Below are 16,074 nucleotides of genomic sequence, written 5' to 3' on the forward strand. Positions count from 1 at the left end.
GGATCAGCAGTAATATTTCAGACTACTTCAAAAATATTTCATATTTCAGATATTTGATGAAATGCTCTAGAAGAGAAGAACGATTAGATGATGCCGAACTACCGCACTTAATGTAATAATAATAACTTACTGCACTTATTCATGCAGATCCTGTCCTCAGTTTAATTTTAGAAACATTTCGTTCATGAAAAATGACAGATTTTGGCACTGAATTCCTTCATCGGCTACTTTCAAATATTCCAAATTATGTACTAGGAAAGTGATAAACAAGGAAGACTCATAAAAAGGACTTACTATAAAAGGGCTAATCATAAAAATGAATTGCAACGTGTCCACATATGCATCATGTATTCAAATAAAATTTAATAAGGTCCAGTTAGAGAGCGCTTCCTCAAGCGAAGGTCCAGAACATCATAATGTCTTTGTCTTTGCAATATGATCTCGGTGCCATATCCTGTGTTGAAGTAGCCTAGTTTTCACACTGAACTGAACTGAGCAAATTATAAAGAACAGATACTTTAAATAATCAATACTCTTAATAAATGTTCTTTTCTCATTTCAAGTAAAAAAAATAAAACGATACTTTTGAAAAAATGTGCGTCTTATAAAGTTCTTAATACCTGGTCCTGTAGCGCCGCTTGACATTACTGTTCCTAATAATCACTGCAGTCTCAGAACGTATAAGATATACTGATTCAGAACTGGCAGTGGGAAGAATAAACATGAACGAGTTCATTCTTGAGTCAAATCTCTCTCTTCGGTTTACTTTTTTTAGAGCCGGCATGTAAATCCACCCTCCACTGGCTCGCTTTCTGCTCCCACCGCTGCGTCTTGTGTCTTCTTTGTGTGAGAGTCACTGGAGGATTCTCAACACAAAGTACACAGGGTTTGGACTGGTGTACTTGGTAGTACTGACTTGGCCACTCACAAGGACGGGAGGACTCTGTACAGTAATATTGCAATTGCAATATTGGAACAGCAGGGCGGTGCGGAATGCATTCTGGGATATTTGGATGTGCCAAGTCCACACAAGTCCTGTCCAGATACGTCCTGGATAACCTGGGCAGACCGGGAACATATCCAGGCTTTCGGACTGTACTTGGCTAGATGTAAACATTTGATGGCATTTTACAGGCATTCCACAGACTGAGAATCGGCCGCTCACTCCACTCTTATAATACGCAGATCTGATTGGCTGATTAGTGCCACATGTCATATTTACAATGCATGCGATTGGTCTCCTGAGTTTTCTGGACTGCTAATCCTGTACCATTAAGGGTAAAAGTTCAAAAGTTCTCTAAAATTTATCTGCAATTAGTCCAAATCCGGATAGGACTGTGTCTGGGTCTGAAGATCAGATTTGACATACTATATCTATACAGCTCTAAAAAAAATACGCAATTATCACATTAAGGCAAAACAATCAGATTTGAGTCACGTCAGCCTGCTAATGTGAACGTAGTGTTGGTGAGAACTTGTACGGTTAGGTTAGCGAGTTCTGCTCAGTTGATTGGGTGAAGTCTACAGATACTGTAACCTTCAGCTGCGTGAGGCCGTGTGTGAGCTCCTGCAGAGAGTAAAGTAGAAAAATAAAGAAGAGAGGAGTGATCCACAGAGAGGCGAGGATCAGCTCTCAGTTCTCCTGCCTCTACCCAGTCATTCTGTCATATATCACGCTGGGTTCTTCTAACCTCAGGCTAGACTGTCAGCACCTACCCTCTATCCAAGACATGTTGGAAGGTATAGTGGTGTAAAAGTGAATTATGCAAATGGGGTTATCTATAGGAAGAAGTGCTCGCACCACCCAAAAACCATAAAACCCTGCATGTGTGGGAATATGGAGAAGCAGTGTGACAGTTAGCATTTTCTCGCTGTCTGTTCCATGTATCTCAGAACTTTTCTGAACTTTAACATACAACAAAATTTAGATTCTGGGTAGATTTGGACCATTTCTACAGTTCCAGTTTCAGCTAAAATATTGTTCTCTGTATTTTCATGTATGTAATGATAATGTACACCATTTTGTTCAGATTGGTGAAAATATTGTGATGCAAATTTCAGTTCGTATTGCCTACCCTTTCCTTTCTCACTGCTGAATTTCAGGACTCACCCTGCTCTGTGTCCATAAATGCCCAGAAGAATCTGTTTTCCTGCTCTAACATCAGTCCATTTTCACCTTCATTATCAACTTAGTAGTTGAGAATCCAGGCCCAGTCTAAACAGCTGTGTTTCAAGAACCTTATCGACCCCAGAGAAGAATACAACATGGCCCCAGGCCCCAAATTCCTCCTCCTGGTCCTCTTACCCTTCATATGTCAAACAAACTCCGCACCCACCTCCACCCAGTCTCCTCCTTCCCCCTTTCTTCCATCACTTACCACAGCAATGGAGGGGGCCCGGCATCACTCGCTGACCACAGGAAAGCGAAACCGACTCCAAGCCAAAAATAATATTTACAGAGTCTGCCTCCCTCCATCTCAGGGCGTGGTCCGCACTGGTGAATAAGCTTTAATCAATACTGAACCAAGTAATTGGAAGAGGTTTAGAGCGGGTTTAGAAATGCTCTGCTCTACAGAAACTCACAGAGTCAGAATTATTCTTAATGGTGGTGAATGGAAGCAGATATCGGAAGAGACTAATGCCTCTAAAAGCCACAGCAGTGGTCCCTAACCTTGATCCTGAAGGCCAACTGCTATGCCTATTTTTGTCTGTACCCTGCTTTGGCCCACCCCCTTGAACTAGGGCTTGTTGATGAGTGGATTCGTTGGGTCAGGTGTGCTGGGATTAGGAGATACACAATGTACAATACAATGTGCTGGACCTCAAGTACCAGGGTTGGGGACCACTGAGCTTCATGACTGAGGTTTAATACCTGAAATGGTTAGAATCACACTGCCGGAAACAAAAAGGCATTGTTTTTACATTGGACCATTTATTATCACCTAAATGGTGGTGAGGGAAAGGTGTTTTAAGGCAAAATGGTCCACAAAGACAACCTTTCATCCCCCTACATCCCCTAAAAGCAAGAGGATATCAGACCACAGCGGGCCCACTAACGACACTCAGCTGGTGGTCCGCTGGCATTTTGCTTATGGCTTTCTGGGCGGCCTGCTGGTGGTTAAGCAGAGTATTTGACAAAATGACACTTTTTATTCCAACAGTTTTTTACTTATTTTTCTTAGTTTCTTACTTCTGTTATCCTTAGTTTTAGTAATTAGTTCAGTTTCAGCAACAGGATTTTAAACTCAATTATTTTAAGTCAAATCTGCTCATTATTCTTTTTCTCTTCTTTATTTCGGGTGTAAAATATTTGTTGCTTATTTTCTACAATTAAAGTCTCTTCATTTAAAACCTGTTTGAGAAGATAAATAAATACTAGTTAGATCTTATACAAATGACAGTTATCTGAGTGCTCCAATGGTGGATCAGCAGTGGCAAAGAGTCAGTGGAGGGCTGAAGGCGGTGGATGGCAAGGCAACCTATATACGCTCGCTACCTGGGTATAAACACTCAAGATAAGTGTACTTTTACTGGTGTTTTTAGCTAGTAAATGAAATACTGTGCTGTAGACATAGCAACGCCTGGTTTCCATCACCACCACCGTAAAGAAATCTCTCAGAGAATGGATCTCAGCAAGTGATTTATGGAGACATTTTGAAAAATAGGTGGAATTTCCCTGCAATGGTAAAGGTAAAGGATAAAGGTGCACGTATTTGTCATTGTACAGTGTGCACTGTACAGCGAAATGGGTCCTCCACATTTAACCCATCTGTGGTAGTGAACACACACTCACACACACACTAGTGAGCTAGGGGCAGTGAGTACACACACACACCCAGAGCGGTGGGCAGCCAACTCCAGCGCCCGGGGAGCAGAGAGGGTAAAGGGCCTTGCTCAAGGGCCCAACAGTGGCAGCTTGCCAAGCCCGGGAATGGAGCCCAAGTATAAACATTAAAGTACATCATAAAGTTATCATTAGCTATTATCAGTTAGCTATGAATTACCCATAAATCACGAGTGTAAAATTGCATAAGCAATGATGAGTCCAATAAAGACCAAAGGAAGGACCCCCATGCTGTGAGCCGCAGTGCAATTATCCCACCTGCACTGCCGGCAGTTCCTCCACGGCGTCTAAAGGAGTTTTTTATTTGACGATCTGATCCATGATAAGCAAAGTTGGGTTTGATGTTTCCTGGGTTTATTGGTGAATTTGTTTTTGCCTCTTTCTGCAGCAGCCCACCGAGACGCCAGCCTCTTACATCAGAAACACATCACACACGCAGTCGCTCACACAGCCGTTCCACAACGACTCTTCCTGTGAATTTTCATTTTTGCTTTGTTCTCACGCAGCTGACTTAAAACTTTGCTGCTGTCACTTGAAAGGGCTGGGGGCGAGTTTGGAGTGCCGAGAGGGGAAGTGTGTGAGCGTTTGTGAGATACGCTGGGTCCCGTGTGTGGGTTTGGATGCCTCTCCCCAACCTGCAGATGTCTAGACTGATAGCGGGAGGAGGAGAGGAGGCTGATTGATGGAGGCCCGGGGGGAGAGCCGGGTGTGTGATTGGCAGACTTCAAGCACTGTGCTCTCACTCTCTTTCTCGCTCTCTCTCTCTCTCCCAGCCTGCGACCTCATCCAGAGAGAGAAGGGCTACATCCTTCATGACCTCATCTGTCTGCAGTTCACATTTACGCTGAGGTGCTTTAATTAGTGCGGATGAAAGATCAAGTTGATACTGATGGGAAGTGAAGGGTTGGGGTGAAGGATTATATATCGGGTGCTTAATGGAGGAATCAAGTTTAGCTTTCAACTGAACAACGTCTTCCACAGGAAAGTTTTCCAAGCCTCTGACCTCACAAAGATTCAGTCCGTTTTGATTCTGTGGGAAATGATTCAGTCCATCATCCAGACTCAGATTTCACTGTAATTTGATTTGATGACATTTTGTAAGTAGGTCTAAATGATTCAATGAATCATGAAATCTCAGATATAACCCAGATTCAGTTCCATTCGATTCAGATTCTTTATGATTCATAAATTTGGTTGGTGTTACAAACTTGATGAATTTACAAACTAGAGAAACTTCAGCATTAGCGACAGTTAAAAAGAGGTGGCTGGTTGTAACAGAGAGGAAGCACATGCTAGCCTTCATCCTCCCATCAGTGGCAGCACTGTGTGACAGTAGGGAGTACTTGCTGGGGGGTGGGAATTGTAAAAAGAAAAAATTGGGGGGAAATAGACTGTTTTGAGATGCAGCTTTGGCTTCAAACTTACTTTTGATAAATATTCTTACTATCATCAACATTCTGTATAAAACTCAGAAGACACATGTAGGTTCACTGGTGGTTTTAAATAGTAAATAAAACGGCTATATTTGTGTTAGACATTGCAACCCTGATTCCCATCACCACCACTGTAAATAAACCAGAGTCGATTCATTTGTCTCCGAGCATTTTTATTCATCTAACTTCTCCGAATGACTCTGGTCACATTTCAGTGGCTAAATTATGCAGACATAATGAAACAGGTGTGACTCACCTTTAAGCAAAATACAAAGACAACTACAATTCCAAGAAGAGATGCATGATGAAGACATTTGGAAGAAATATGGGGGGATGGTGGAATTAACTACAATTTCATTAAAGAAAAGAAAAAAAAACACAATATAATATAATAAAGAGAAATTCTGGGATGATCACTAAAATCACTTTTGGAGGATTCAGTTCAAAACATTTTGTGATGTTACACTTGATAATCACTGCTTTCCCATCAATGTGATGACATACAGTTGTGGTTGGATGTTTACATTCACTCATCATTAACATGAATGTCATTGGGTTTTCAGTGATTTCTTTGAACTGTTCTTTTTCTGGGGACTAAAGAACAAATCTTTCATAAAAAAAAACATGAATTTAGTTTAATTTAAGTGTAATTAATATTAACCAGGATTCAAATTATACAAACATGGTGGAAAATAAGGTGCACACATCTGGCAGAATTGGTGCACTCTTAAAAATAAAGGTGCTACAAAAGGTTGTTGGAGTAATGCCATAGAAGAACCACTTCAGGTTCTATAAGAATGATATTTGTCATAGAGAAGTGTGAGTGTGAAGACCCTTCATCAACTGTCTCTTGATGTAAAGGCTCTTTATCAATTTAATGGTCAGAAATGGTTTAATTACAAAAATGGTTCTTATTGGATCTAAAAGTGGTTCTTCTGTGGCATCGCTCAAAGCACCTTTATGTTTCAGAGTGTAGTTTAATTAAATGTGTTGGTTTCTTGACACAGATCCAATGTTTAAGAATAGTCCACATATTAGAGGTCAGGACATTCCAAAAGCTTAATGTTAGCCTGCTGTATCCATTCCACAGCCATCGCTGATGTGTTTCTGGGGTCACTGTCCTGTTGGAACACCCAGTCGTGTCCAAAGTCAAACCAGGTAGTCCTCTTTCTTCATTATTCCATCCACTTTGTGCAATGTACCAGTTCCACTGGCAGCAAAACAGGCCCAGAGCAGGATGCTACCACCACCATGCTTAACGGTTGGTATAGTTAAATGCTTCACCTTTACACCTCCAAACATACATCTGGTCATTGTGGCCAAACATCTCAATCTTTGTCTAATCTGATCATAAAACTTTCCTCCAGAGGGCTTTTTCTTCGTCCATTTGGTCGAGATTGAAGATGTTGATTTTGGAGTAGGGGCTTCTTTCTTGGACAGCAGCCTTTCTATCCATGGAGGTATAAAACTCAATCGACTGTAGACAGTGACATTGGTGTTCCGGCAGCTTGCTTCTAGAAACCCCCTTAAAAATGTAAGCTTCTGTACCAGATTCTTGTTCATTTCTGTTAAAGATTTGTGTTGTCAATCATTCTGCCCCAAAAAAGAACAGTTCACAGAAACCACTGAAAGCCCAACATTGCCATGACGTTCATGTCCATGATCTCAGACCATAACTGTACATCAGGCTGCTGCTAAAGCTTTTTCCTTTTTGTAACAGGTCATAGTGTGGTTTGACCAGGGGCTGATTTTCCCACACAAGGACAGCGCACATGTGTCAGTCGCTAGACTAATCAGCAACCGCAGACCACTGGCCTATTCTCCCCCGATTTTCCCACAGCAACACGTCTGCTCTGCCTCCAGTCCGCCACCTGGAGCAGTATACCCAGAAACGTCACTGAAAGAAAGAACTGATAATGACTAATATTCTCCCATGAAGGATGTGAGATGAGGCGTTATTGCTTAGTTCTGAATCACACAATGCCTCCAATACCCCGACCTAAATACTCTGAAACCACACATCTCCTGCAGCGTGTCGTTTCCAAGGTGATACCTGTGCAGTGTGTCACGTACTGAAAGTCATTTGAAGGAGTCACATGTGCGGCTGCGCTGCTGTAGAGGCTGAGCTGATCCAGTGCTGCTGCTGCTGTTTTAGACTCAGAAATGGGCTTGCGGCTTTATAAACGACGTTCTGCACTGAACCATGCACTACAATATGTTTGCGGTGGATGGCTGACTGGAGCTACACACACAGGCACAGAAATGTCATTTCGGGCTGCATATAGTTTGACACCTGAAGAAAACGCATTTGACTGCTTGGATTGGAGGAGTTTTGCCAGCTGCACTTGAACAGATTCGTTCTGTGCTGTTAAGTGTGAATATCAAGGTACCTTTGATCTCAGGAAAGTGCCCATGTTCCAAATTATAAGTGCTGTCATTGATAATATGACCTTATTAAAAAAGGGAGCCTTCCAGAAACTAATCTAGACGCTCACTAAGCAAAAAACATAGTTTCAGGTTAGAAATGAAAAAGGATATTATACACCAGTGCGCCCAGGAGGTCAAACAGGGCTCTAAAGCCCTTTGGGATCAGGTGGAATAACGTAAGCATCCAACATTACCAATAGAGAGAGAGCAGATCCCATATTCAGAGTATATATATGTTTTGTCATGCCTTCAGTCTCAGTCCAGCTGCCTCCGGAGACTTTTTGGACTGCATTTCCCAGAATCCCACAGCATTTGACATCATTCTTCCATCACATGTGCCCAGTCTCTAGAGTACTGATCAGTCCCACCTGTGTCTCATTACCCCCTGTTTATATGAGCCTGCCTTTGTGTAGTGTTGTAGTATTGGCAATGCTTTCTGTTGTTGTGTGCTGAGTGGGCCTGTCTGTCTTGTATCTCATGGTTGACCCTGTTTACTGTTCTGGTGTTTTTTGAATCGGCCTTTTGTTTTGTCTGCCTGGTTTGGCTCTCTTGGCAGGAGCACTGTATGAGGGAGGGGTGGTTAGGATGATCCTAAGGGCCTGTGACTGACAGGAGTCATAAAAATATATGAATTGAGAATTTTGTCGGAATTGAAAAAGTGTGGGGTCCAGTGTAATAGCTTTCCATGTGTCTTGGTTTCCTATCCTGGCTTGCTTTGTCACTACTCTTTTGGTTATGCCATTACTTAGTACCTTTGCTACTTGCCTATTGTTTGTTCTGGTCATTGTAACACCTCCTTCTCAGATTAAAGCTGAAACCTCATTTTACATCTGCAAACATCTGGTACATTTGCCCAGCTTAACACTTTTCTTAGAGAATTTCAAAACCTGGACCATGACCATGGAAGAAAACTACAGAAGATGATAGAATTGTTTCCTTGGTGAACAAAACCAAGCTCCTTTACAGCATCTAGCCAAGACAAGAAAACTCTCAAGGGGGTAGAGGGGTAGACCTGCAAGCCTACCATCAAGAGACGCCATCATAAACGTAAATTTAGAGGGTTTACTTCATGATGCAAACCCCTGGTGGCGCTTTTGAACAGAAAGGTTTGATTAGACTCAGCCAGAAAACATCTAAACAGTCTTCTGAAACAGTTCTGGGGCAGGATTCTTAGGTCAGATGAAACCAAGACTAACTTCAGTATGGAGAAGCAAAGAGAGTGTTCCTGATCCAAAGCATTCCATATCACCTGTCAAACATGGTGGAGGCACTGTTATTGCATGGACGTGTATAGCTGCTAATGGAACTGTACAGTACATATGCATTTGACCCAAAGCAAATAGTGAAAGCAGTGAGAGCTTCTCAACAGGAGGAAATGGATGTTCTTACATGGCCGTGTCAGACACCGGACCTCAACCCAGTTGAACATGTTTTTCACTTCCTAAATGTGGCTAAAAGCCACCCACCCTTCACAGCAATGTTCCAACATCTAGTGTAAAGCCTTCCCAGAAGAGTCAAGTCATTATGCCATTTTTACTAGGATTAGTAATGCTAGTAGGTCCAAGCAAGTAATATTGGATGTATTCATTGTGTTATTTTTAACTAGCCTTAACCCAAACTCTAGCTGTAAGTAAGGCAATCAGGCTGAGTAATTGAAATTCCTAGAAGAGGAGTCGTATCATTCTGAGAAACACTTTCATTGGGAAATCTGAACCTGTGCTTTCTCCTCAGGACTGCTGCTGATGGTGCCTCTGTTCTCTACGAGGGTTTCTCTCTATTACTGCAGAACACTGACTGAACCTCATTAAGGCAGTTCATGTATTTCATTTCATTCAATAACCCCCCCCCCCCGATACACACACACATACTTATATTCATTTCAGCATACCACAGTGACTCAGAGAGCAGTAAATGAGTAATTATAATTAGTTTAGAAGTGTATCATGTTGTCAATGGAATTTTTGAGCAGTACATGTTGTGTTTTATTGTGTTATGATGAAGAAGAATCTGGACTTTTACTGGATGTGTTTCTACATCCCGTTTCCAGTGGGCCTCATCCAGAATGTAAATGTAGCTGTAATTGTAACTTCCTATCACTGTTCCAAATTCTTCACTACTTAATGTAATTACTGTTCGTCACATAGCGATGGTGGCCTAGCAAGGATCGTCAACACTTCTCCTGGACGTCTTCATTTCTAATGAAGATTTACTCAACTAAAATCTAACGACTGGGTTAACAAACAACTGGAAACTGGTTGACGACTTCCAAAGGGAAGTCATTTGAAAATCCCTCCAACCCATAATTCCCACTTAGAGAGTCACACCCTTATAAGGAAAAGACCAAATATGCATGAAACAGCACATGAGCACATGTTTTTCATGAGATTATTAGTGTGTCCCAATTCAAGGGCTGCATCCTTCAGAGGCTGTATTTAAAGGCAGATTACGTCAACAGTAGTGTGATGCAACCGAGAAATACGGTACATCCTTCTTTTCCATGGTGACAAATGATCCGACGGGTCTAGCCAACATGTCCAAAGATTCATTGTGTGCTGGCAAGGATGTCAGTAAACATAATTGTGGTTGAAAAAATGTTTTTTTTATTTTTTTTGTAATTATAAGTTTAGTATGTGATGCAACGATAAGGGCAGGAACAGCAGTGCTGTGACGCAAACAGCTACGCCGTCCTCAGCCGCGTTCTTCGAAGGATGCAGCCCCTGAATTGAGACACACCTTATATTTTTATAGAGTGGTGACAGCTGCAACAAGGGGCAGTTGCAATATGCTTTATTCCACCAATGAGGAATAAGCTACAGTGCTGTTATTCATACTGCACAGGATCAGTTAGCCCCTCCTCCTTCGTGGAACAAAACAGCCACATGTGACTATTTCTTCTGCAAAACATTGTTTCTTTTCATGATGAGAGTCTATATCAGAGTTTTAGTGTCTAAACTGTTTATGTAAAGGACTGTAAAGTCATACTTTGATTTGTAGTTGTTTTCTTCTAACAGGCACAGCTAGCGTTTGTCAAAGCTATTTTGTCAAGCTAGCATAGCAAACTGCCCACAACATTCTATTAATGTAAAAACTCATGACATTACTTCTAACTTTAATTGTTATAACCTGTTACTTGAAAATATGGTTTGTTTCTTAATAAATTCATAATCATTTAGTGCAGACCCTGTCTGTGCACAAATTAAAATAAAGTCATTGTTCATTGATGTTAAAGATGCTTATTTTCACATGATTACACATTTTGCATGCTAACACACAAACACACATTTTGCACATTAGCTTAAAGTTCATAAATAATGTGTAATAACACAACTTTCACATGACCTGTACACATTTTTGTCAGACTCATACAACAAAAAGCTACTGGCATTTATAAGCTTTTTAAACAGACTTTGAATCTTTTTAACAAATTGTGCCTTTATGTCTTTTGTAACAGTGAATGTTCACAGCCTTCATTCATCAGGCTGTCAAAAAGCAGGGAAGCAGGAGATTCCAAATTTGGCAATTTTGTGCAATTTTGTGGAAGCTCCCACAAAATTCCGAGCTTCAAGTTGTCATAAACATAACACATCTGATTCAGCTAATTAATCAATTCTGAAGGCAGTAATTAGATGCATCCGGTGTGGGGGATTAGGGTTGGCACTTCAGAAAGGTCTTCAGAAGTATCTTCAGAAGTAGGGTTGGTGATCATTATCATCAACATGTTATAGTGAAAAGATGGAGGAATGACTGTAAGAATTTACCATTAGAAATTTATTGTAATATTGAGCAATTTAGAACATAGTGTAATCATACAGTGCTTGTTATTGAAAAGCTCTGTATATTGTTATTCTTCTTCTTCTTATTATTATTATTATTATAATTGTTCTTGTTTCTTCCACACATTTGTGTGATTAATATAGTCCAAACCGCTTAACGTACAGACACGGTTCAACCTCTCCGCAGCTTTTGACACAGTGGACCACAAGATCCTCCTGTCTATCCTTGCCGGCCTTGGAATTACCGGCTCTGCATGGCGATGATTTGATTCGTACCTGCAGGGACGCTCATACCAGGTAACATGGCGAGGTATCTTTGAATTATTAGTCAAACTAGCTAAGGTTATCCTTGGGTACATAGCACAGCACTTTTGTAGGTCGCTCTGGATAAGAGCGTCTGCTAAATGCCTTCAATGTAAATGTAAATGTATTGTAGACTTCAAAGGGTTAAGGCTCTGGCTGCAGAGTCTTTCCCACATCATGTCTGAGTGTAAGCATTTTTGCTGGACTGTTGGCTTCCCTCACTAGAGTGTGTCTTTGGTTGCTTGTCAGACACACCTCTCACATCCTAAACCAATTAACCACTCTCCTCTTGCAGTGTCCTGATCTGTTGGCAGGCTGAGGGGGGAAGCTGTTGTGTGTCTGACAGGACAACCCACCCACCTCAGCCCCCCTCTCCCCCAGTGCACTGATTTAATTTGTTTGGTAATATGAGGATTGGCATGTTCAGCCCAGATTCACTCCAAAGTGAAATTGGACAAGGGCATTGGAGCTTCACCATGTAAAACTGTCTCACCTTGACAGCTGGCTGAGTGGGCTGAGGATTGCCTGTGGAAAAGCACCTGAACGGACTGCACACACCAATTCATTTAGCCCCCGCCGGGGGGGATTCGAGTCAGAAGACGACATTATGAAGATGGAGGTAAAGTGGTCAAATCCACGTGGCGTGTGAAGGAGAAGAATAGAAGAACAGCAAGTTGTTCATTCTCAAAACAGTCGGACTGCAGGACTGGGAACTTTTTCAAAAACGCAAACACTGCAGGCATCTCTACGGTACACTGGTTGACCCTTTGAACCCTGAAGACCATTAAAGAGTAAATCTTTAGTATTTTGGTTAATTACAATTTAATTACAATTACTTTTTTAAAATTACAACTACATGAGTCAATCAGACAAGCCATATGTTTTCTACCCCCAAATTACTGAAATATCGCATCATTTGATGTGTTATGAGGATAATTAATAAAAAAGACTGATTGTTAATCAGCTTGGGTATCTTCTCAGAAAGTATGAGTCACTAGAGTAACTATGAGCTGAAAATGTACAAATTTGAATGCTGTTAAATTTTACGACATATTTCTACACATGAACCAAAGTAAATGATTAGCATTAACATACATCTTTTTTATGAATTATCTGTCATGTTGGATCCATTTTTAAAAGCTGAAACTCTCATATCTGTAAGACAGACCTTTATTAACCCAGGCAGCAGAGAGCAACTTGAAATCAAAAAGATGTTGTAATGTTAGAAAGATGTAATGCTCTGATGTTAGATAGATGTTGAATTTTGAAAAACACACCACATAACTGAAGATATTATACGTCAACATCACTGGTATGAAAGGTTTGGAAGATGTTGGACCTCACTGGTATGAAAGGTTTGGAAGATGTTTGGTTACTTAACATGTAAACTTGAAACCAACAAAGTATTAATGTCAGATTAGTCAGATGTTGTTAGTTTTCTTCATCAATTTCATTTTGGTATTGGCCCGATGTCAGTTCAACATTCAGCCGGTCTACTAACTAGGGTTGTGTATTGGCAAGAATCACAACACAGGAGTTGTGACAATTTCCTTTTTTGTAAATCAAATTTTAGAAAAACTGTCAGTATAAAAACATGCATTCATATGAATAAAATCTCAGTTACTTTTAACAAAATTGAAAATTTTAAGCTAGAATCTGAATCCATGCAGTGTTGTAAAACATGATATAGCAATACTCAATAGTATCGTCATTTTCCTACACCCCTACTATTGGCGTTGGTGGACTGCTGGGTATATTATTCATAATATTATTTATTTTAAAATCGATTTCTTTTGGTATTATTTATTTTATAATTCAGCTACATTAATCAATTGAATTTTATTTATACAACCTTACTTTTTTACTAGTATATCTGATCAACTTCACTTTTTTATAGTAGTTGAAATCAATGGAATCAATGTAAATTAAAATATGCTTAAAAAAAAGAGCTAAAAATGTATTGTGACTAGTTTCTCTGATCAAAATGGTTTGGAGCAACACCCATCAACTCAGTGCACTATCTAGGGGGTAGGAATCTAGGGAGCATGGAGAAATTTGTTGGGCATACCCTGCCTGTGTGGCCTCGTGCAGGCCTCGTGCAGGCCTCGTGCTGGACGCGTGGTCTCCATGTGCTCTTGGAAAATGCAAACAAACCAGATTTGTGTGCTTTAGCTCACTAGTCTCTGACCAAACCACTTTTGGAAACGGTGCAAATACATGATAGCCACAAACATAATGTGATATTTTCTTTCTACATGGACACAACATGGATGGCTAGTGTGTGCTACACTTTAGGAATAGAGGGGTGATATGGTTGGGAAGGGGTGGTTAAATAAATGGAAATATTGGGTCTAGGTTGATGTATCCACCACAGTTATTTAGTATAAGGTATTCTGGTTATGGTAATATGTTGTTCTGCTCTGTAGGTTAACCCTTTCCTGACTTATGACCCGTTGAACAGAGATGTAAAATAGGACGCAAAATGCGTCAATGGGCTAAAGGTGTGATTGGACCTTGACTCATTTTTTCTGTACCTCTCTTCCGCAGTTTAAAGCTGAGCTCGCCAGCACAGCAGACAGAGAAGATAATCAAGTTACCCTGGCCTATGCTCCTGAACTGCAGCAAGCATTAATTAGGTTGATCTCAGCTTGTCAAGTCTGATGTTTCTCATCATGGATCATAAAAGCTTGACTGATAAAGACTGATAAAGATATATTAATCTGGAAGTGAACATTTGTAGAGTGGTCTGTCTGATAAGATACACGCATCATACATATGTATATTGTTGGTAAGGTGACAGCCAATGTAACCTCCTACAAGATCTTTTTGATTGACAGCACATGTATTAATGTTAAGAGCATCAGATCAGTCAAAGAAGAGAACTGCACTTAGCCTTGGACAAGTGGGGTAACTACAGGCGGTGTAGTGCTGGGGTCTATAGCCCTGGTGGGCTGTAGTGCTGAGGCCTGTACTGCTGGTACTGATGTGCATGGACGCTTGGGTACTTGGGTAAACTGTTTAAGGGGCCAGAACTCCAACATTAAATCATCTTTCCAGTATATATTACATTTCATCACTAGAAGACCATGTAAGAAAATATACAGGTCAACAGTTAAACACATCGTTATCTAAAACCGTTAATATTCATTTTATGGCTAGAAATCAGATTTAGATCATATTCTATTGCAGAACACTTTCCTATTCCAATCATAAATGTCCAAATATGATTTTATTCCCATGGATACACTGTTAAAGATGTGACTGAGAAGGCAGAGGTAGCGCACTGTTATTGCTAGCTACCTAACCTAGGAATAGCGCTATTCCTAATCCCCCTCCCAAAAAATCTGATAGACCAATAGAAACACTCCTGAATGACAGCGAATCAAATCACTTTGCAATAGCTTATATGAATAGGACGTTTTTCCCCTGTCCTGTAAAGATTCCATTTTGGAGCTATATGGAGTTTTTTTTGCCACTTACAATTAGCACATCTACCACTAAAGAGTCCCAGTCCTCATCAGCTTCCAAAGTTGTACTGGTTTGCCCCAATGGTAGCTCATTAGTTCAACCATTCATCAATTACGTAGTGTCTCATCTGTCACAAGAGCCCCTCAATGGCAAGAGAGGTCACACCTTATATAGTTATTTACCAGCTATGCCCAGTCTACTTTTGTAAAGAGTACAGGGTATGCTAGTACACAATAAGGAATGGTTGAAGTTTGAAAAATCCACTGTGTAGGGGGCAAATTCAACCAGAGGTGGCTCAGCGGGCTATTGATAACAAGGTTGTGGGTTCGATTCCCGGGCTTGGCAAGCTGCCACTGTTGCCCTCTCTGCTCCCCAGGCGCTGGAGTTGGCTGCCCACCGCTCTGGGCGTGTGTATACTCACTGCCCCTAATTCACTAGTGTGTGTGTGTGTGTGTGTGTGTGTGTTCACTACCACAGATGGGTTAAATGAAGAGGACACATTTCGCTGTACGCTGTACAGTGACAAATACGTGCACCTTTACCATTCGCTTGCTGGGCTAGTTAACTAGATAGAATTGTCTATTGTCCAAGGAGAATTTGAGTGGACTTGCCATCGTTAGCATTAATCATGAGGTTAGCCATGAGCTTTCTTGGTGAGACAACATTGATGATGCAAGTGAAGGGGGCCTTCTAACTCCAACACCTCCACCAAAAAAGGTGAGCTCACAGCCCTCTCACACTGTCCATTTTAGTGTTTCCTTCTTTTTCAATTGCTGTTGCTTTCCACCTTTCAAATATCTGTTCTTTAACACTTGCTTATCAAATT

The sequence above is a fragment of the Salminus brasiliensis genome, chromosome 22 (genome assembly GCF_030463535.1).
Source record: "Salminus brasiliensis chromosome 22, fSalBra1.hap2, whole genome shotgun sequence".
Classification (NCBI taxonomy): Eukaryota; Metazoa; Chordata; class Actinopteri; order Characiformes; family Bryconidae; genus Salminus; species Salminus brasiliensis.